Source organism: Heterocephalus glaber, unplaced genomic scaffold, assembly GCF_053883595.1.
Source record: "Heterocephalus glaber isolate CG9 unplaced genomic scaffold, H.glaber_assembly_v1.0 deba00001555, whole genome shotgun sequence".
Lineage (NCBI taxonomy): Eukaryota > Metazoa > Chordata > Mammalia > Rodentia > Bathyergidae > Heterocephalus > Heterocephalus glaber.
Window position 1 is genome coordinate 4664578 of NW_028258346.1, and position 24166 is coordinate 4688743.

Below are 24166 nucleotides of genomic sequence, written 5' to 3' on the forward strand. Positions count from 1 at the left end.
CCCTGGGACTCTCTTCTCAAAGCAAAATCTTTCAAAAGAATTCAATTTTACCCTTTTACACCCTTGACCCTGGGAAAGGATCTTGCTGATGCCTGAGCTGCCTGCAAGGCATCTTCTCTATTATCCTGATGCAAAGTACTTGGCTTCTTCTTAATGATAATCATTTTAGCAACCACACTCTCATGACCCCATCTTTTTAGACACTTCCTTTTTATTGAAACTGTATACTTTTACATCTTTTGATTCCAATATTTGCTCCTAATTTTTACCATAGAGCTAAGTAATAGCTACCAGCAGTACTATGCCACAGCCTCAACATTGGGCTGTCCTGAAATTTCCTCTGCCAGATTAATTAGTCCACTGTTCTTTTTTTTTTTTTTTGCTTTATTTACTTTTATTTTTAAAATGGTTATCAGTCATATAATTTTCCTCTCATTTACCTTCTCTGTTCTATTCCTACTCCCCAAAAGAAACCCATTTCCATTTTGTTTCTCTTATAATTAGCTTTTAAACATAAATGATGTATTTCTTCATTTCTCAACTTTAGTATTGTTTTCTTCTTTAAAAGATGGATCTTTATTCACTTGTGTTACTCTTCATTTTCCCACATCCCTTTCTCCCAAAGCTGATGATTGTATTACTAATTATTTCTACTATTGGCCTTTAAATTTTGAATAATGACCAAAATTTTCAATGGTTTCTCCTATCAACTTTAACACAATATTTTTTGAGTCCTCACAATGTCAATGAAAGATATGGATGCCTTCTTCTTCTTTCCACATATATTAACTGCCTCTCAATTTCTGTCATGTGAATGTTTCTTTTTCTTTTTTCCCATTAAAAAATACATATATAAAATATGTGCGTATAATTATGAGAAAAGGAAAAAATGGAAACAAAGTCTTTGTAAATAGGGAAGGGTGCACAGGGAATGGGGAAAAAATAAGAACCAAGATACATCATGTGCAGGTACAAGAACCCAATGATAAATGTAAATGTGTTATATACCTAAAATGTACAAATAAAAGAACTTAAGCAAAAGAAGTGCATATAATATATGTTATTCATATCTATCCTTCCCTCTATCCTCCAAGCCCACCTTCCCCTCACTATCATTCCATTCCTCTTATCTAACAATAATATCCCTTCTACTTTCATGTCATCTCAAGTTATTTTTACATTTTTTGTTTCTTTGTTTGTTTTTGAGACATGGTCTCACTATGTAGTTCAGGCTGACCTTGAACTGACTATGTAGCCTAGGCTGGCCTACACCTTATGGCAATCCTCCTGACTCAACCTACTGAGTGCCTGGAATGTAGGCATGCACCACCACATCTGGCCTATTTTTAAATTTTTAAATAATTTTATATTCCATATATTAGGGGAAACTTGTGATACTTGTCTCTTTTTCTGTCTCATTTCATTCTCCAGTTCCATACATTTTTCTGCAAATGACATAATGTTGTTCTTTTAATGGGGTCATTTGTTTTCTTATTGTTAAATTTTTGTATATTTTGGGTAAAAGTCACTTATCAGATACATATTTTTCAAATATTTTCTCAGACTGTGGTTTCTCTTTTTATTCTCTTGAGAGTATCTTTCATAAAGCAGAAATTCTTAATTTTATTTAAGTCTAGAATAGCAGTTCTTCCTTTGATGGATCATATATTTGAAGTTATCTTTAAGTAATTTTAATCACTAGTTCATCTCTATTTTCTCCTATGCTATCTTCTAAGAGTTCTACAATTTTGTGTTTTACATTTATGTCTGTGATCTATTTTGTCTTAATTTTATTGTAGGCTATAGTTTGTTTAAATTTTTTTCTTGTTTCTTTTTTCTTTTCTTTATTTTTTTTTTGCTTGTAGATGTCCAGTTATTCCAACATTCTCTGTTAAAAAACAAAAACAAAATAAAATTAATTTTTCCTCCACTGAATTGCCTTTACCCTTTGTCAAAGACCAGCTGACTACATTTATATAAGTGTATTTTGTGGCTTTATTTTGTTCCACGTATTGATTTGTCTCTTATTTGGCCAATGTCACACTGTCTTTATTACTGTAGGGATTTTTTTGGCAGTATGTAGAAAGTGGTTTTATTACAGGGATGGGAGTGTTGGTTCAGCATTGGAAGATCCACCCCCAAAAGTCATCATTTTAACAGAGGAAAGGAAAAAGCCATATGATCCTGTCACTAGTTGGGGGAAAAGTATCGGACTAAATTCCACAGCTGTTCATGGTAAAAGCTATCAGGAGACTAGAAGTAGAATAGAACCTTCTCAACAGGTTAAAGACATGTACTCCATACTTCCAGCAAGAACACCTTGTATGAATGGAGAAGATACAATGCTTTCTCCTTAAGGTGGGGAACAAGGGCAGATATGCTTACTCTTCATCTTTCCATTAAAATTTGAGACTTAGGCCCAAACCAAAACAGTCTGGCAATAAAATGACACAATTAGGATAGGATTGGCAAGGTAGAAGCAAAATTTTATATGGAGATGAAATGATCATCTACAGAGAAAATACTAAGAAATCGCTAGGAGCCCCTAGAACTTATATTTGAATTTAGCAGGATTAGAAAACACAAAGTATATATAAAAATTCAGGTCTATATATATTTGCTATAAATGAAGAATTGGATATTGAAATTTAAAAGTTATGTAGGAGTACAAAGGACCTAGAAAAGTAAAAAGAAAAAAGAAAAACAAAAAAAAACAGTGTTAGAAGATGTTTAGTACCTAATTTTAAGACTTCTTCTAAAGCTACAGTAATCAAGGCAGTGTTGGTATAAGGAAAGACATATAGATCATTGGAATAAAACAGAGAATCTAGAAATAGAACCAGACATATATGGTCCACTGAGTTTTGAAAGATTATTTAACATTAACATTTTATAGAATATAAACTCAATCCAAGAGCCGAGGAAAAGATAGTGTTTTCAGCAAATGGCACTAGAACACCTGGTATCCATACATAAAAACTTAACCTCAACCCTTTATTTCCATACATAAAAATAACTTGAAGGGATCTATGAACCTAAATATGAAAGCCTAAAAGTATAAAACTTTTTTTTTCTGTGTCCCAGTTTCTTTTTATTTTTTTTTTTGTTCTTTTTTTCATTTTTTTTTAAGTATGGAGGCTCAAGTATAAAATGTAGATTTATTTTTTTAAGCTTTACAAAAAAACCAAATAAAACAAAAACTCATTTTGCATTCCATAAAAATTGACAGAAAAGCACCTGGCCAGAAGAGCAGGGCACCATCCCTCCCGGGCTGTGAGGCTGCAGGGCCGGGCGGGTCTGGTCTGCCCAGGCAGATGCAGGGCCATCTCTCTCTCCAGAGCTGCCCATCCCGACCCAACCCCCACCCCGACCTCAACCCCAACCCCAACCCCAAGCAACTCCCAAACACGCATGGAATCAGTCTTTCTTCTATCTTTCACACACCACAGTTATTTCATAAAATTTTTTTGCTTTACATTTTTTACACCAATGTAACAAAGAGGTGGGAGGGAGGGGTGGGTGGCTGATGGACGGTGTATTTTATGCCTCTAAATGGAGGGGAGGGGAGGGAGATGGGGCCCAAGTGAACAAAAAACACACAGTTTCTATGGAAATATCGAGAGTTTTGATAGCAAAACGTGGTGGGAAGCAGGCCTCAGAGCCAGACAGCATGGTTATTGGGCTTTATTCTCAGGGAGAGAGGGCGCTGTGCAGTGGGTGGGAGGTCAGTGATGCAAGTTGTTATGTGACCTGTCAGGGAGGGCAGGGGCAAGGATGAGGGAGCAGAAAATGAGTTTTCTAAGAAAGGAACCTAATGAGGGTATGGTGTGGCCAGTTAGCACAAAGCAGAGGTTTAACATTGCTGCTTTCTCTTCAGAGTCTCCACCAAGTCATTCTTAAGAGCTTCTTGTTTTGATTTGTCTGCGAAAGTCTGCACAGACCTCAGCCCGTTGACGACGTCCTTTGTTTTTCCAAAGTAGATCTCATTCAGCGTACTTCTGATTTTATTTTCCAGGTCCTCTACCAGGCGCCCGATATTGGCTATGTGTGGGGAGCAGTCACTCACAGTTTCATCTTTTTCCATCTGTCTGGTAAGGCTGCCCCCAAGGTTCATGGTGCCCAAGCCAGATTTGTTGGTTTGCAGCCAGAGCATCACTGTGGGGGTCAACTTATAATGGGCAGTGCGGCCACTGGACTTCTCCTGCACTTCTACCACATGGATGGAATCCCAGCAGCCTTTGATCTTCTTTGATCCATCTCCAGCCTTCTTTATGAGGATCACTCCAGCAAACCCATGATCCAGATCCCAGAGGTAGACAGACGAGATTCCACCTTCAAAATACAGGTCTTGGTACTGGTCAAAGGCATTGTTGGCTTCCACCTCCAGCTTTCTCAGCCAAGCAGATGGCATGGCCCCATCTTCCAAAGGAGGGTCATACTTGTTACTCCATGGTGACCTGTAAGAGTCCCCATCTCTGTTGTAGTCACACAAAAGGTAATCCTTGCCCACCATCTTGTCTCTGGCAATTTTCAGTGGCTGGTCAACAGAAGATAGGAGATCTTCACACAGACTGGGGACCAGATCAATCAGGTCACTGAGGTTCTTCTCGACTTGCTGTGGAGGTAGGTGCCTCATTAGGTCCAAGGCACAGTCCAGCTGTTGATCACTCATGGTGGTGGCGGCGGCAGCAGTCCCGGTCCCAGCGTCTGTGGCTCTCCCTCCCGCAGCAGGGCCCGGCGCTTCTACTTCCCTGAGTGCCCAGCTAAAAGTATAAAACCTTAAGAAGAAATTATAAGGGAAAATGTTTATGAATTTAGGATAGGTGAGAACTACCTAGGATACAAAAAACATGGTGTATAAAAGAAAAAAGTGATAAATGAGATTCCATCAAAATTTAGGACTTTAAATGACATCATTAAAATGAAAAGTAGTCCTTAAACAGATGATATTTACAATGCATATAACCTATGACCAGAATATATAAAGAACTCTTACAGCTCATTAACAGACAACCCAATTAAAATGTAGACATAAGAAGATGATGAATAGTCAGTACAGCACAAGGAAAGGTGTGCAACTCTAGAATCAGAAAAATACTAATCAGTACAATAACAAGATTGAATTATACACTCATTAGGGAGATGAAGTTAAAAGTTTTAAAAGCCTTGTCATGACTTTTTCTTTTTGTTGAATTCTCCCCCTTTGCGTTTAATTTGGCACACCCAATGGATTCATTCTGCTGGGTTTCCTGGGGTTGTGATCCTCATTTGTCTTTTCCTAGGGTATTGTCTAAAATTTTTTGGAGCGTTGGTTTGGTATTCATGAAGTTCCTGAGGTGCTCTTTATCATGAAAGTATCTTATTTCTCCATCCATTTTGAAAGATAGTTTTGCAGGGTACATCAATCTGGGTTGGAAGTTGTTTTCCTTTAGGGCTTGAAATACATCACTCCAAGCTCTTCTTGCCTTGAGGGTTTGCATTGAGAAGTCAGCTGTGATTCTGATGGGCTTTCCTTTATATATGATTTGTTTCTTTTCTTGCACTGCCTGTAGAATTTTGCTTTTCTGTTGAGTTTCTGGAATCTTAACTATTATATGCCTATGTGTAGACTTTTATTATCAAGGCTAGCTGGGGTCCTATATGCCTCACTTATCTATATGTCAAGTTCTTTTCACCTGCTTGGGAATTTTTCTGCCATCACTTCTGTGAACAGTTTTTTTATGTCATCTGCATTCTCTCCTGTTTCTTGATTTACTCCAATTAGTCTTATGTTATTCTTCTTTGCATCGTCTAGCAGCTGCTGGATTGATTTCTTGTGTTCCCTTACAATTTTAAAGCAATTTTTCTTTTCCTGGTCACTAATTGCAATCTTATCTTCTATATCTGAAATTTTATACATTGGCTCATTCTGCTGCATGGAGTTTCAGTGGAGTTTTTAATCTCCTGGAAATCTGTTTGCATCTGTTTCATGGATTCCATTTGTTTCCTATGTTGGGATTCCATCATGTTCCTCAGATCCTCTATTTTTTTATCTGTGTCCTCTCTAGATTTATTAATCATGTCTTGCACTATGGGCACAATCTTTGCTGTTATCTGAGAAATTATTTCTGATTTCATTTTTCCCAGATCCTCTTTTGTTGCCAGTTCAGAGAGTCCAGGTGGTTGAGTATCAGAGTATTCCATCTCATTTCCCTTTGGGGTTGCTGTAGGTGATCCAGAAGTCTGTTTTTGAGACTTGTTTATGTGTCTTCTCATTTCCACAGTGGGGGGGGGATGCTTCTGGTGCCCACGTGGCTCACCTTCTCTGCCTAGGAGCATGGAAAGTCAGCAGAGGAGCCTCCTTCCAGGTGCTGGGACTGGCTCACCTTCTCTGTCTAGGAGTGTGCAGTGGTGGCCTATTATTGTAGTTTTATAGTAAGTCTTGAAGTTGAATATCCACAATTTTCCAACTTTCTTCATTATTGGTACATAGGAAAGCAGTAAACTTTTGTACATTTGCATTATAGCCTATAATCACTAAATTAACCAATTAATGTCAATAGGGTTTTTCCCTACAAAAAACTGGAGTAGACGGTCTCTACCTCAAATTGATAAAAGCCATCTATGAAAAACCAACAGCCAATATCATACTAAATGGTCAAAAACTGAAATCCTTCACACTAAAATCAGGAACAAGACAAGGATGTCCACTATCACCACCTTTGTTCAATATACTTTTGGAAACATTAGCCACAGAAATTAGACAAGAGAAAGAAATAAAAGAAATAAAGATAGGAAATGAAGAAGTCAAATTGTCATTATTTGCAGATGACATGATATGCTACATAGAAGACCCCAAGAACTCCACCAAAAGTCTTCTAGACTTAATTACCAAATTCGGTCAAGTAGCTGGATACAAGGACAACACACAAACATCAATAGCTTTCCTCTACACCAATGACAGACTCACTGAGAGAGAAATCGAGCAAACAATTCCTTTCACAATAGTATCCAAACAACTGAAATACCTAGGAATCAACCTAACAAAAGAAATCAAAGACCTCTTCTCTGAAAACTATAGCACTTTGAAAAAAGAGATTGAAGAGGATATCAGAAAATGGAAATACATCCCTTCATCCTAGGTAGGAAGGCTCAATATAGCGAAAATGGCAATACTTCCAAAATTGCTATATAGATTCAATGCAATCCCAATTGAAATCCCAGCAGCACACTTCATGGACCTTGAGCAAACAATACAAAAATTCATTTGGAACAAGAAGAGACCCAGAATAGCAAAAGCAATTCTAGTTCACAGAGACATGGCAGGGGGTATCACAATCCCCAACCTGCAACTCTACTACAAAGTTACTGTGATAAAAACAGCATGGTACTGGCAAAGAAACAGACCTGAGGACCAGTGGAACAGATTAGAAGATGTAGAAACAACTCCAGACACTCTCAGACACCTCATCTTTGACAAAGGAGCCAAACACCCTCGCTGGAGGAAAGATAGACTCTTTAATAAATGGTGCTGGAGGAATTGGGTTTCAAGTTGCCCAAGACTAAAACTAGACCTATATCTCTCACCATGCACTAAACTAAAATCAAAATGGATTAAAGATCTAAATATTAAAACAGAAATGCTGAACCGGAATTGAGGCAGAGGAGACTTTGAGGAACCAGGAACAGCAATTCAAGCATGGTTCAAAGTAGGGAAGGATGTACAAAAAAGATTAGCCATGTGAATATTGACAAATTTATAAAGGATTTTTCAGAGATAGAAAAGAAAATGATAGAAACCAGTGGAAAGAATAACATACTGAAAATTCAGTTGGAAAAGAGTACCTCTTTATTAAAAGTAATATAAGCAAAGGAAGCCTCAATTAAAAAAGAATGTGCTGCTCTTCATGATATGATAAAAGGGGTACAACAGACCATTGAATGTCAACACAATTTGAGAGGTGAAAATGAAAAACTAAAAAGAAATGCTGATATGACAAGGGAAAAGCTGAAATCTCACAAACAGCACTATAAGAATAATATTGCCAAACTTGTACATGAAATGAAAATCAAAGAGGAAGAACATAAGATAGAAATAAGCAAACTTTATCAAGATATGCAGAAAAAAGTTGAATTAAATGAAGAAAAGCACAAAGATCTAATAAAGAAAAAGGAGATGGAAATCTCAGAGTTAAAGCCAAAGTGAATAACTCAAGAAAAAGAAGAGCAAAATGAAATAATCAAACTACAGCTGGAGTTTGATGCCAAACTAGCAAGAGTTCAGACTAAGTCAAAACCATATCCAGATGCTACTATTTCCCCACAGAGTATCTACAGAAGGAAGCTTCAACATCTTCAGGAAGAAAAAAACAAAGAGACTGCAGTTCTTTGTAATACCATTCACAATTTGGAGTAGCACCTTTCTATTGGCAAAGATTCTCACCTTAAACCTAGACAATTTTGAGTATAACAGTAAATTTATTTATTACTATTTATTTTTTTAAAAGCAATTGAAAAATTCGTTTCCATTTTCAATATAAGTATACTGCCTAAATAGCCTAAATAATAAATGAGACAGCTTTAAACATTATTATTATTGAGTTTAGTTAGACAGATCCATACCTTGGCCAATCATCTACTACGTTCTTGCTTAATTGTATTATCCACAAAAGAGTTCAAGTTTATAGGGTTTGGTTTACCTATTAAACCATCATTGACTATGGAAATAAAAAAAAAAAGAAAAGAAAGAAATGCTGAACTGGCTGGAACAGAGGTTAGGTAGAACTTTTGAAGACATTGAGGTAGGAAAAGACTTTATGAACAAAACCTCAGTGCCCATGAACTAGCACAAACAATCAACAAGTGGGATCTCTTCTTACTAAAAAGCTTCTGCACAGCAAGAGAAATGACTAACAGTGTGAAGAGACAACCCACAATGTGGGAAAAAATTTTCACCAGCAGTCCCTCAGACAAAGGTCTACTATCTCAAATTAATAAAGAACTTAAAAAAAAAAAAGAAGTTAAAAAAATCAAACCTCCCAAATTTAAAGACCCAATCTGAGAATGGGCATCTGAAATGAACAGACATTTCTCACACAAAGAAGTAGAAATGGCAAATAAACATATGAAAAAATGTTCAACACCACTGGTCATTCAAGAGATGCAAATGAAAAAAGGCTGAGATTCCACCTCACTCCAGAAAAATGGCTGCTATCATGAAATCAACCAATAACAAATGCTGGTGGGACTGTGGGGAAAGAGGAACCCTGCTCCACTGCTGGTGGGAGTGTTGACAGGTGCAACCACTGTGGAAATCAGTGTGGAGATAACTCAAAGAACTAGGACTGGAAGTCCTATTTGACCCAGCTATTCCCCTGCTGGGTATTTTCCTCAAAGAATTAAAAGAATCATACCACAGTGATACATAGGTGCACCCATGTTCATAGCAGCACTGTTTTTAATAACTAAAACTTGGAAACAGCCCAAATGCCCATCAACTGGAGACTGGATAAAGAAAATGTGGGGTTTTTATAAAATGGAGTACTACTCAGCCATAAAAAATGAGAAATTAGAAACATTTATTGCTAAATGGATGCACATTGAGGCGATACTCTTAAGTGAAATAAATAGGACACACATGTAACTACCAAATAGTTTCTCTAGTGTGAGAAACTGAAACTGTAAATAAGGACTAAAAGGTATAATAGATAATGTGAAATAGGAAGAAAAGGGGCAAGGGGGAAGGGGAAGTGGGAGGGGTAAGGGAAAGAAAAGAAGGGAATGGAATTAATATGAGAAAAGGAAAAAATGGAAACAAAGTCTTTGTAAATAGGGAGGGATGGAGGTGTTGAAGGGGGGGCAGAGGAAGGGGGAAAAAAATAAGAACCAAGAGAGTATGTAAAGGTGCATATCTCCGGTGATGAATGTCATTATTTTGTACACCTAAAATGTACCAATAAAAGGATATACAAAAACATATATATCAACAGGATTTTTAAAGATTTTTCTTGATTTTATACATAGGTTATCATGTCATCTCAGAAAAAAATCATAATTCTTCCTTCCCTATTCTGTGCCTTTAATTTATTTTTAAAATACATGAATTACAACTTTCAAATGCTTTTCTCTCTAAAATCATTGGTGAGAGGGCACATTTTGCTTTGTTCCTGTTCTTAGAGGGAAAGTTTCCAGTTTCTCATCATTAGGTATATTAGCTTTAAATTTTTTGTCGAAATTCTTTACTAAGTTGAAGATCTTCCTTTCTGCTGTTAATTTACTGACAGTTTTTATGATAGTGTGGGATTTTTTCAATAATTTTTACATGTATTGATATTATCATGCTATTTTTCCTTTTTATCCTCTGATATGATGGATTATGTTAAGTGTCTTTCAAATATTGAAGTAGGGTTGCAAAAGTTTTGGTTCATAATTGGCTGGTTCCAAGGCAGGATGGCCAATTAGTCCATGGAGTTCTTAATCTCCATGTCCCACACAGTCTCTAGACATGAGCAAAATGCAGACAAATTTCCTACCAGCATATAATACACATGTGGTCTTGAGACCAACAGCCAATGAAGTCCTTGTTCCCAACTAAAGCCTTCTGAGCTTGGTCTTTACTGTCTGCATTTCTATGTGCATTCTGGTCTTCTGAGCTCTGAAAACAATCTCCTATCAGATTTGGCTTACAGTGTGCTAGAGCTTTTCTAGCTGGCATCTCCAAATTTTTCCAAACTCTTCCTGCAAACCAGTTCCAAAGGCTTCTAAACCAACATGGTCAGGTACTGTCACAGCAACAACCTCACTTCACTGGTACCACAATCTTTCTTGGTCACTTCTGCACTGCCAGGACACAATGCCCAACATCCACGACTTAACAGAGGAGAGGTTTATTTGGGTTCACATTTTCAATCTATAGTCAACTGGCTCCAAAGCAGACATGGGCGTGATGAAATGGTCTGGCTGAGGAAAGCTGCTCATGTCATGGTGACCAAAACCAGAGAGAGAAGGGAGAAGCTAGGGAGGGAGATGTCCCATCTGAGGTCACACTTCCAGTGACCTGCCAGTTCCAACCAGCCTCCACTTACTAATATATTACCCACCTCTGAATATACGATGCCTTTGGGTAACATCCTGGATACAAACCATAACACTGTCTTTTCTCTTGCCACTTCTACCACACAGCACAACCCCTACCAGCTTGATTTAAGATAAAAGAAGGCTAAGTTCAGGCTCTGTGCTCAGTCCAAGGCAAGCATGCCTTTATCCTTCGAGCAACCCATGAGGTGAGTGATGGTTCCGGTTTTATATATGAAGGAACAGACACCTGGAGATCTAGAGAAGCAACATAGCTGACGAGGACAGAACTAGGACTCAAGCACCTCACTTGTTTGACTCCAGTTCCACACTTACAACTTCATCACTATACTGTCTCTAACAACCACCTAGTTTGACCCTCTGTGGTTATTCTTTTTCTATTTCAAACCTTCCTGGACTTTGAAGCCAGATTAATCTTCTTTAATGATGTTGCTAGTTTCCCCAAAAGCCCAACCCTTACCTTGTCATGTGAGTGTCATCTGGCCCCATTGGCTTGGCCAGCTTTATCTCTCAAGGCTCACACTTTCTTCTCTGTGGATACATTTCCCATGCCTCGTTTCTGCTGCCTGAGCATGTCTTCCCTTTGTCGTTTTCTTCCTCCGCAAAACCTCAGAAGTGGTTTGTTATGGTTTGGATCAAAAATGTCACCAAAAAGGCTCATGTGTTCAGAAGTGAGGCTTTTGGAAGGTGGTTACAAATGGAGATAACCTCACTGGTGGATTAATACTTTGGTGAGGTCACAGCTAAATGTGCTATTAGGAAGTGAGGCATGCGTGGATGAAGTGAGTCACTAAGGGCAAAATCTAGAATGGTATATTCTTGCCCCCGCCTGTTTCTCTCACTTTCTCTCTCACTCTTGCTCACACTCCTGCTCGTGCTCTCTTCTTCTGTTTCTGCTTTCTGGTTCTCATGAGGTGAGCAGCTTTCCTCTCCCAGGCCTTTCTGCCATCATGTTTCTGCCTTGCCACAGGCCTAAAAGCGATGAAGCCAGCCAACCATGCACTGAAGCCTCTGAAACCATGAGTCGACATACGTCTTTCCTCTTTTAAGTCGTTTATGTCAGTTATTTGATCCCATTAATACAAAGGTGACTAACACATGGTTCCTTTATTGCTTCACAATCACTGAATGCCTATTAATTTCTCTACAGTTTTTATAACCAAGAGGTGGTATAGCTCAGTGGGCAAAGCCAAACTGGAATAGCTGTCTGATCTGAATCCTGACTCCTCCACTTATAACCAGGGCAAGTTTCTCAACATTCTGTACTTCAATTCCCCAAAACACAAAACAAAAATAATTATAGCTTTTACTTAGAAGGCTGCAAGAGGATTAAATTCGTTAATACATATAAAATACTTAGAACAGTGAGGAGAACAGAGTAATAACTCAATAAATATGAGTGGGAATTAGCAGGAATTGTAGGTGTCAAGCACTGGGCTAGCTGCTAGAATCTAGAGATTAATAAATCAAAATCAGCCCTTTCCTTCCAGTCCAGAGAATAAGGTGAGTGTGTCAGCCAACAATCACAGCCCAGTGCTCCATGTACTGTAATAGAGGCAGGTACAGAGGGCTGTCAGGGAGAAAGTATTAATTGTCCACAAGAAGACCGCAAAGAAATGCATCATCTCAATTCATCAATTAAATCAAATGCATCAATTAAAGAAATACAGGAGTTCTTTCCAGTAACACCAGAATGGACACAGCACTGTTTTGTTGTGTTGTGTTTTTTGGGGTTCTTATTTTTTCCCCATTCCTAGCCCTCCCTTCACCCCCTCCACCCTTTCCTATTTACAAAGACTTTATTTCCATTTTTTCCATTTCCCAGCATTTTTCCTTTCCCTTCTTTCCTTTCCCCTGCCCCTCCCACTACCCCTACCCCTTTGGACCTTTTCTTCCTATTTTACATTTTCGATTATTCATTCTAATCATTGGTACATTTTAGGTATACAATATAATAACATTCATCATTGGAAATTTGCACCTTTACATAGTCTCTCTTGGTTCTTATTTTTCACCCTTGCCCAGCCCTCCCTTCAACCCCTCCATTCCTCCCTATTTACAAAGATTTTGTTCCTATTTTTCCATTTTCTCATATTAATTGCATTCCCTTCTTTCCTTTCCCCTAGCCCTCCCACTTCCTTCCCCTTTGCCCCTTTTCTTCCTATTTCACATTACCTGTCATACCTTTTAGTCCTTATTTACACTTTCAGTTTTCACACGAGAGAAACTATTCGGTATTTATACATGTGTGTCCTATTTATTTCACTTAAGAGTATCGCCTCAATGTGCATCCATTTAGCTATAAATGTCTATAATTTCTCATTTTTTATGGCTGAGTAGTACTAAATTTTATGTAAAAACCACATTTTCTTTACCCAGTCTCCAGTTGATGGGCATTTGGACTGTTTCCAAGTTCTAGCTATCACAAACTGTGCTGCTAGGAACATGGGTGCACATATATCACTGTGGTATGATTCTTTTAATTCTTTGGGGAAGATACCCAGCAGGGGAATAGCTGGGTCAAATGGGACTTCCAGTCCTAGTTCTTTGAGGTATCTCCATGCTGATTTCCACAGTGGTTGCACCAGTCTACACTCCCACCAGCAGTGGAGCAGAGTTCCAATTTCCCCACAGCCCTGCCAGCATTTGTTATTAGTGGATTTCATGATAGCAGCCAATCTTTCTGGTGTGAGGTCGAATCTCAGCTTTGTTTTCATTTGCATCTCTCAAATGACCAGTGATGTTGAACATTTTTTCATGTGTTTATTTGCTATTTCTACTTCTTTGTCTGAGAAATGTCTGTTCATTTCAGATGCCCATTTTTGGATTGGGTCTTTAAACTTGGGAGGTCTGATCTTTTAAGTTCTTTATAGATTTGAGATAGTAGACCTTTGTCTGAGGAAGAGCAGGTGAAGATTTTTTCCCACATTGTGGGTTGTCTCTTCCCACTGCTGGTGGTTTCTCTTGCTGTAAAGAAGCTTTTTAGTAAGAAGAGATCCCACTTGTTGATTGTTTGTGTTAGTTCACGGGCAACTGAGGTTTTGTTCATAAAATCTTTTCCTACACACATGTCTTCAATGGTTCTACCTAGCCTCTGTTCCAACTGGATCAGAGTTTCTATTTTACTATTTAGATCTTTAATCCATTTTGATTCTAGTTTAGTGCATGGTGAGAGATATAGGTCTAGTTTTAATCTTTGGCAAGTTGAAGCCCAATATTTCCAGCACCATTTATTAAAGAGGCTATCATTCCTCCAGTGAAGGTGTTTGGCTCCTTTATTGAAGATGAGATGGCTGAGTGTGTCTGGCATTGTTTCTGCATCTTCTAATCTGTTCCACTGGTCCTTAGCTCTGTTTCTTTGCCAGTACCATGCTGTTTTTATCACAGTAGCTTTGTGGTATAATTGCAGGTTGGGGATTGTGATACCCCCTGCCATGTCTCTGTGAACTAGAATTGCTTTAGCTATTCTGGGTCTCTTCTTGTTCCAAATGAATTTTTGGATTGTTTTCTCAAGGTCTGTGAAGTATGCTGCTGGGATATCAATTGGAATTGCATTGAATCTATATAGCAGTGTTGGAAGTATGGCCATTTTCACTATATTCATCCTTCCTACTGAAGAGCAGGGGATGTCTGCCCATTTTCTGATATCATCTTCAATCTCTCTTTTCAGAGTGCCATAGTTTTCAGAGAAGAGGTCTTTGATTTCTTTTGTTAGGTTGATTCCTAGGTATTTCAGTTTTTTGGATGCTATTGTGAAAGGAAGTATTTGCCCTATTTCTCTCTCAGTGAGTCTGTCATTGGTGTAGAGGAAAGCTATTGAGTTTTGTGTGTTGACCTTGTAACCAGCTACTTGACTGAATTTGGTTATTAAGTCTAGAAGACTTTTGGTGGAGTTCTTGGGATTTCCTACATAGAGTATCATGTCATCTGCAAATAATGACAATTTGACTTCTTCATTACCTATCTTTATTCCTTTTATTTCTTTCTCTCATCTAATTGCCGTGGCTAGTGTTTCCAGAACTATATTGAACAAAGGTGGTGATAGTGGACATCCTTGTCTTGTTCCTGATTTTAGTGTGAAGGATTTCAGTTTTTGACCATTTAGTATGATATTGGCTGTTGGTTTTTCATAGACAGCTTTTATCAGTTTGAGGTAGAGAACATCTATTCCAATTTTTTGTAGGGTTTTTATCATAAATGCATGTTGGATTTTGTCAAATGCTTTTTCTGTATCTATGGAGATAATCATATGGTTTTGTCCTTGGCTCTATTGATATAGCGTATTACATTGATTGATTTGCATATGTTGAACCATCCTTGCATCCCTGGGATGAATCCCACTTGATCAGGGTGTATGATCTTTTTGATGATCTTCTGCATTCTATTTGCCAGTATCTTATTAAGGATTTTTGCATCTATGTTCATTAGTGAGATTGGCCTATAGTTCTCCTTTTCAGTTGGGTCTTTCTCTGCTTTGGGGATCAAGGTGATGCTTGCTTCCAGGAATGAATTTGGGAGTATTGCTTCCCTTTCAATTTCATTGAAGAGTTTAAACAGTAATGGCAGCAGTTCCTCTCTAAATGTCTTGTAGAATTCAGCAGTGAAGCCATCAGGGCCTGGGCTTTTCTTACTTATTAAATTTTTAATTATGTTTTCAATTTCATTGCTTGATATTGGGTTGTTTAGAATTTTTAAGTCTTCTTCGTTCAACTTTAGTAATTCATGTGTATCTAGGAATCTGTCCATTTCTTCTGTGTTGTCCATCTTATTGGCATATAGATTCTGGAAGTAGGTATTGATGATCCTCTGGATTGCTGCCGGGTCTGTTGTAATTTCACCCTTTTCATTCATAATTGCATGGATTTGAGCCTTTTCTTTCCTTTTTCTGACAAGGTTGACTAAGGGTTTTTCAATTTTGTTGATTCTTTCAAAGAACCAACTTCTGGCTTCATTGATTTTTTTGTATCGTTCTCTTAGTCTCCATTGCATTGATTTCTCCTCTGATCTTTATAATTTCCTCCCTTGTAGGAGCTTTGGGGTTGTCCTGCTCTTCTTTTTCTAGAAGCTTGAGGTTCAGCAGCAGGTTGTTTAATTGGGCTCATTCTGTTTTCCTAATATGTGTATTCACTGCTATGAATTTCCCTCATAAGACTGCTTTCACTGTGTCCCACAGATTCTGATATGTTGTATTGTCATTGTCATTTAATTGAAGGAACTGTCTGATTTCTTCTTTAATTTCCTCTGTGATCCATTGGTTATTCAGAAAGGTGTTCGATTTCTACGTGTTTATGAAATTTTTCCAGTTTCTTTTGCTATTATTGATCTCCAATTTCATCACACTATGGTCTGATAATACACAGGGGATAACTTCAATTCCTTTGCACTTACTTAAACATGTTCTATGTGTGAATATGTGGTCTATTTTTGAGAAGGACCCATGTGTAGCTGAGAAGAATGTGTATTCTGATTTAGTGGGGTGGAAGACTCTGAAAACATCTGTTAAGTTCATTTGTTCAAGAGTTCAATTGAGTTCTAGTATTTCATTACTTATCTTTTGTCTAGTTAATCTATCTATTTGTGACAGTGGGGTGTTGAGGTCCCCCACTACAATTGTATTAGTGGATATATGATTTTTCATGTCCATTAGTATTTGTTTTATGTAGTTGGGCGCACTAGTGTTTGGTGCATAGATATTTATGATTGTCATCTCTTCCTCTTGGATTCTTCCCTTTACAAGGATGTAGTGTCCTTCTTCTTCTCTCTTAATCAGTGTTGGTTTGAAATCTACTTGATCTGCAAAGAGGATAGCTACTCCTGGTTTTGGGGGGGTTCCTGTTGCATGGAGTATTGTTTTCCACCCTTTAACTTTCAGTCTATGAGTTTCCTTTCGAATGAAGTGTGTTTCTTGTATGCAGCATATTGTTGGATTTTGCTTCTTGACCCATTCTGCCAGTCTGTTTCTTTTGATTGGTGAATTGAGACCGTTAACGTTGATGGTTATAACTGAAACGTATTGACTTATCATTGCCATGACTTTTTCTTTTTTGGGGGTTCTCCCCCTTTACATTTAATTTCTTGTCCTGCCAGATGGGTTCATTCTGCTTTGCTCCCTGGGGTTGTGATCCTCAATGTCTGTTCCTAGGATATTGTGTAAAATTCTTTGGAGTGCTGGTTTGGTATTCATGAAGTTCCTAAGGTGCTCTTTGTCATGAAAGTATCTTATTTCTCCATCCATTTTGAAAGATAGTTTTGCAAGGTACATCAATCTGGGTTGGAGGCTGTTTTCTTTTAGGGCTTGGAATATGTCACTCCAAGCTCTTCTTGCCTTGATGGTTTGTGTTGAGAAGTCTGCTGTGATTCTGATGGGTTTTCCTTTGTACGTGATTTGTTTCTTTTCTCTCACTGCTTGTAGAACTTTGTTCTTCTGTTGAGTTTCTGGAATCTTAACAATTATATGCCTATGTGTAGATTTTTTTTGATCAAAGCTATTTGGAGTCCTATATGCTTCACTTATCTGTCTGTCAAGTTCTTTTCCCCTGCTTGGGAAGTTTTCTGTCATTATTTCTGCAAAGAGTTTTTTTTATGTCATCTGCACTCTCTCCTGTTTCTTCATTGACTCCAATCAGTCTTATGTTATTCTTCTTTGCATCATCTCCAGCTGCTGGATTGATTTCTCATGTTCCCTTATAATTTTGAAGCAATTTTTCTTTTCCTGGTCATTAATTGCAATCTTATCTTCTATATCTGAAATTCTGTCCTCACATTGGCTCATTCTGCTGTGTAGACTTTCAGTGGAGTATTTATCTCCTGGAAATCTATTTGCATCTGTTTTATGGATTCCATTTGTTTCCTATATTGAGAGATTCCATCATGTTCCTCAGCTCCTCTCTAGATTTATTAATCATGTCTTGTACTAGGGACACAATTTCTCCTGTTATCTGAGAAATTATTTCTGATTTCATTTTTTCCAGATCCCCTTTTGTTGCCAGTTCAGCGGGTCCAGGTGGTTGAGTATCAGAGTGTTCCATCTCATTTCCCTTTGGGGTTGCTGTAGGTGATCTGGAAGTCTGGTTTTGAGACTTATTTATGTGTTTTCTCATTTCAACTGGGGGGGCAAGGGGTGCTGTTGACGTCCACGTGGCTCACCTCCTCTGAGCTGGGAGAGGTGGGCCAGGGGCCAGGAGTGGTGGTAGTGATGGTGGCCTGAAATCCCCTTCCTCTGGACCATGAGCAGTGGGATGGTGGCTCAGAAGCCCCTACCTCTGGGCCAGGAGTGGCTGGACAGATGGCAGCCCAAAAGCCCTTCTCTCTGGGCTGAGAGTGGTGGGAGGGATGGTGTCTGGGCAGCCCCTTCCTCTGGACAAGGAGTAGTGGGACGGCAGCTCAGAAGCCCCTACCTCTGGGCAGGAATTCTTTAAATGCTGAGAACTTGATTAGCTCCAGTACAGTGGTCTGGTGTCCTCTGCATCTTTGTAGTGTGGAACCAGATGGCTGTACAGAGAAGAGGCCAAAGGAGTGGGAGGGGAGGGGGTGGCAGTGGATTGCTGCTGGGATGTGGACTGATTCGAATTTTTCAGCCTGACTGGTGACCTTGGGACCACGTCCGCAGACCTGCCTGTCTGCAGCAGGCTGATTCGGTCTGGACACAGCACTGTTACACAGGGGTGGTAGGGAACACAGTGGCTAGAACACAGTGCCTGTGTGGAGTGAAGCTGGAAAGGTAAGCAGGGCCTGTCACATGAAGTATGTTGTGCCATTCAGAGAAGCTTGTCCTCAAGATTGTAAACAGAGGAATCTCCTCTTCCCAGACCATCATGATCTTCCCAGACCATCATCTTTCTGGCCTCTTCTGGCCTCCTTGCTCATTTTATGCATGTGATACTTATTTTCTGTCTAATACTATTTCTGAATAGCAACCACCCCATGCAAGGAAGAAGCTTCCTTATGCTCACTCATCAGAAGCCCTTCTCTCAGATGTCTTAGCCTAAACTAGTACATTTCACACCAGGTCTCTCTGCCACCTTGGCCACAGTTAACCCAGCCAGAGATTGGCATCTGACCCAGAGCCAACTATTTCTTGGATGACCAGTGCCCTCTAGGAAGTGGTTTAAAACAAAAGCCCAGTGTGGAGGTGCCATGCTATCCTGCATATTAACTGCCTGAACCTCCAGAGTCCTCTCTCAAGAAGTCTGAATGTGGGACACACAGAAAAAAAGAAAAGAAAGGCAACAGAAGCAGAAAACTGCTTTGAAGAAAGCAATAACCAGAAGCCATGACTAAATCAAACTTACAGGGTAGAGCACAGAGTGAGTCAGCAGCATCAGAACAGAGAGAGAGTTTTGACAGAAATAGTCAGAACACTAACACGGATACTGACTGAGGGAGTGATAGTGAGAAATGCCATGATGCATCCTGACCATGACCTAGTTCTCAAATATTCTTGGTTTTAATGAGTTTGGGCAGTGATTAAGACAATTTTCTGCTTTTCTGACTCCCTAACTACATATCTTTAAAATAAACCCTAAGCAATCCCAAGCAAGTCCCTTTTCTTGGAAACTTGAATGATTTGAATCAATGTAATAGGGTCATGTCCCTTCTGCCCCAGTAGGAGGCTATTCCATGAGTGCTTTCCACAGAACAACCCATGCATTGACAGAAAAACTAAAATGAACATAGCTTCCTGTAAGAAATCCTAAGGGTTTTCATGAGAGAGGACATGGGCAACCTGTAGGGGAGATGGTGAGATATGAGGCACCTTTGAAAGCCCCAACCAATATATGCTGTTGTCGCTAATACTCACAAGGTTTTTGTATTAGTCTGTATTTTGTTACTGTAATGAAATATCTGAGGCAGGGTACCTATTAAAAAGAATATTTATTTATTTATTTATTTAGCTCAAAGTTTTTGAAGCTTGAAAGTAAACAGCAGCTGTGGCCAGGGCTTTTAGGCTTTATCACCACATGGTATATAGAATCATATGGGGCAGGAATGCATCTAGAGCAGGATGGCACATATTTGTAAACTGAGCTACTCAGGAGGCTGAGGCAGGAGGATTGCAAGTTCAAGGTCAACCTAGGCAACTTCAGACCGTATCTCAAAATTTTAAAAGGGATGTAGCACAGCCATAGAGCACTTGCCTAGTTTCCAAGAGGCTCTGGGTTCAATCCTCAGGATCACAAAAAAGAGAAAAAAATAAAACAAGATGGCAAGAGTACGTGTGAGACAGGAAGCCAGAGAGAGAGAAGAGCCAGTCTGTGGCCTCCCACAGAACTCACCTCTGAAGGGCCCCACCACCTCTCCATCATCACAGTGAGGACCAGGCCCCTAAAACATGGACCCTTGGTGGAGAAGCCAGGTTCCAGCCACAGCAATATCTCCATGGTAGACATAGATATGTAGTAGAGGGTTTTTTTGTTTGGGTTTTTTTTTTTTTTTTTTTTTTGGTACCGGGGATTGAACTGACATCCTTGCACTTGTAAAGCAGGCAGCTGAACCACTGAGCTAAATCCCTGGCCCCCATAGGTATGTAGTATATGGAGCTTCTGAACAACTCTTTTCAGTAAAAATGACTGACCTCCACATGACCAGGACAAATGTCCATCTCCCCAATAGTCACCCAGTCAAAAATATAAAACAAAGAAATGTTGACATATTACCCTTCTCCAGCATCTACACAGAGGAACTGCCCCCTCCAAGCTGTAAGAATGACTTCTTCAACAATTATTTCCCTAAGACAGGTCACTCACACCTAGAGATTCAAAGAACCAAGATTTCAAGGAAAAGAAATCTCACACATGTCCCTACCACATCCAGGTGTCCACTAGCCAGTGGGCTAAGCTCTTCCCACAGGAAAATAAAGTCCTTAGCCTGTGGCTCCCTGCTCACACATGGTGGGGATAGTCAAGGTTCACTACAGCTCTTATCACCATGTGTTTGAACTGCCTTCTCTCAGAGACTCTGCAGGGAAACACATGCTGCTTTTCATCCTAACTCAAAGGCAATGGGGACTTTCATACCTGCACAAGTGATGACTCCAAAGAGTGCCCTGGATGCAGACAGAGCTCAAAGCAGGTTGGATGCCGGAGTGCAGGTTTTAACCAGCTTCCACAGCCCTGTACCACTGGTGGCATCCAAGCTCCCTTTCTCACTGTTCTTATGGAAGAAACCCTGTCAAGTGTGACCCAACTCCAACCCAAACATCTGTTGAACAAAACGATTGTGTTCTAAGCTCCAGCCAGTGGCAAACTCGTTTTGAGACATATTCAACATAACAGAACCACAAAATTACATAAAAGACTGATGGGTAGCTCTGGCCTGAATTTCGCTCTGCTTCCTCTTGTTCTCCAGTGCCTTCTTCTTCCATTCCTCCCTTCCATCTCAGCTTGCTTTTTCCCGATTTTAGCCTTTTGTGAGGTTCACTTTTCAGGACTCATTTCTGCTTCATTTTGTAGATCCATTTTCACCATTCCTAACTTCACCCTCACTTGTTTATCTTTCACTCTCTTTCCTATTATTTCTTGCTTTTCTTTTACCTTTACTCTGTTTGTCTGCTCTCACTGTTAATGTGCAGAGGAGCTACAATCACAAAGCCGGAGTGATGCCCAGGAAAGCTAGCACCAGGTACCACATTGGTACACACCCAGCAGAACAGACACTAACAACTGAGCCGGAGCAACAAACTGAACAGGAGATGCTGGGCCAGGGGCATGACAAACCCCTCTGAAGCCTCATGGCAATGGTTAATTAATAAACCATAAAGCAGTATTTCCTTCTTAAGCTAAGCCAGGACTGCTACTAGTCCAAGGCCAACCTGGACTACATAGTGAGACCCTCTCAACAACAATAAAAAGTATTTCCTTCTTTTTATAATCAATATGGTATATACAAGTGCACAGATTGAGAAAAAGAAAAACAGGCCCTGACATCCAAGAATTAACCTGACCCCATCACCAGGACGTGATGTTGCTAGGAGCTGGCACTTAAAACTGGGCCTTGTTAATGAACAGTTTTACCAACATCAATAGAAGACCAACTGTGATGAATCAAAGCAAAAACAAGAAGAGTCTATCATCAAGTCTGAGCATGACAAAAATAGGAATATTGTCCAATGCTCAAAAATGCCCACACATGCCCGTGTTGTGCTGAGCAGCTGCTGCCTCTTCACTGATGACAGTCACAGCTTTATTCATTCCTCCCCGTGCAGAGAAGGCTGTCTGAGATGCCCACCATAGACTCTGCCTGCTTCCCAAAAGCATCCAATCTGTATCTAGAAAGCCCTCCTCCAAATTTCCAAACACAAATCAAAATCCTCTAATAGGTCTGCTTTAGTCACTTTTCTGTTGCTGTAACTGAATACTACAGATTGGGAAATTTATAAGGAACAGAGGTTCATTTAGTGTGTGCTTTTAGAGCATGGCACCCACAACTGGTCAGCATCTGGTGAGGGCCTTCTTAAGGGTCATGGCATGACAGAGAGCATCACACAGTGAGACTGAGGAAGCATGCTAGCCCTACTCTCCTGTACTTCCTCTTCCATTTCCTTCTCATGAAGCTAATAAAGCAATCATGGGGGTCCACCCTCGTGTCCTCATCCAATCCTAATTGTCTCCCCTGAGCCTCTCCTCCAATGGCACTACCACATGGCTTTAAGGATTAAATTTCCAATATGGGGACAAGCCCACCATAGCAAGGTCCTTCCTAACATCTGTCTACTAAGACTCCCGCAGCGCTCTCCTTCATTGCAACAAACAATAAACCCAACGTGTTCAACCACAATGTGTTCCTTGTGGGCTCTGGCTGCGGTCCCTTATAAGATATGAATTTGTCTCATCCCCAAAACCTTGCAATTACTTTGAGGAGGGGCTTTCTGGCAAGGAGGACCTCAGCTTTCAAAGAGGACAGCCAATGAAGTTCCCCATTAGGAAAAGGCAGGGGGTCCTGTTCCCCACCAAAGGGGTCCTATTCCTCTTTCCAAAGTTTTCATTCCAGAAAACTCCCAGGAGGGGAGCATAATGAAAAAGAAAGTCTCCCATGACAAAGAGAACAATATGGTGCTGTCCAGATCTGGCACTAGATCCAGACCTCACCTGGGGAAACTGCTGGAGGCAGAGGGGAGGAAAGTGCAGAGCTCAAGAAGACGAACCCATTGCCTGCTTGAGGGTGGCTCATGGCCCTCTGGGACGGCTCCAGGTGCTCGGGAATGATTCCAGAGAATCTGCATTATTGCTGCTCACCTCCCCACCTCAGCCCACTCCCACTCCGGATGTGATTTACCTTCCCTCAGAGCAGGATCATGAGGCAAGAAAAGCACAAGGCCGGTGAACAGACACCATCAGGAGCTCCAGCAGCTATTGATCTTTTTCACGATTGTCATCAGCTATTGTGTAGGGAAAAGCTTAGAGGCAGCAGAAAACTAAGCCTTCCATCAGTGTCGAGATCAGGAGCTGGGACCAATCCCTGCCTTTCGGAACACCTTTGCCTTCGGATGAGCGCCGGCTTTCCCAGGACCTGGCTGGCCGCCCAGTGTGCCCAAAATCATCTAAGAGCCTTCATACAAAGCAATTCTTTCCTACTTTGAGATACATGAGTGAAATATGTCATTCCAGAAGGATACATAATCACCAGACAACAAATTATCCTTAAGCCAAAATTGAGGATTGTTCCTAAATTATTCAAAATGTTGGAATACATACACAAAACAATCAAATCCATCAAAGGAATCAGATACATACCCTGCAGTTTCGAGCCCATTAGGTGTGAAACATTCTGCAGTTGAACACTGACAATTATTTCTCCCACTGAGAGGTATCAGAGAACTTGGAAAAGTTAAGCGTGGCTTCATATCAGCAGCCCGCCAAGTAGAAAGCATCACGATGAGGCTGGAGATCTGTAAACAGAATTACAAAGCCACAGTGAATCACAGTACACATGCAAACCTGAGGGAATCACCATCTTTACAATGACACAATGGTTATCTCCTTGCGTGCGCTTATGGCAGACAGGGGAGCCGATACCTGATCCACGGTTCTCACAGTGGCAAGACTAGCACCTGGAAGGCCAGGCAAAAGGGCCACTCTGCACCCCACCAGCACCT

At 40.0% G+C, this 24166-nt stretch overlaps 1 long non-coding RNA gene and 2 pseudogenes across 1 annotated transcript; 1 reads left to right on the forward strand and 2 right to left on the reverse strand.

Moving 5' to 3' along the window:
* Nucleotides 1–193: 193 nt before the first annotated feature.
* LOC147824070 (uncharacterized) lies at nucleotides 194–23951 on the reverse strand. Its single transcript, XR_015442939.1, has 2 exons — nucleotides 23805–23951; nucleotides 194–1888 (listed from the first exon to the last, which is right to left on the reverse strand). It is a non-coding gene; the product is annotated as an uncharacterized LOC147824070 (long non-coding RNA).
* LOC101710209 (F-actin-capping protein subunit beta pseudogene) lies at nucleotides 3674–4684 on the reverse strand (annotated as a pseudogene).
* LOC106009850 (coiled-coil domain-containing protein 152 pseudogene) lies at nucleotides 7679–8443 on the forward strand (annotated as a pseudogene).
* Nucleotides 23952–24166: the final 215 nt, after the last annotated feature.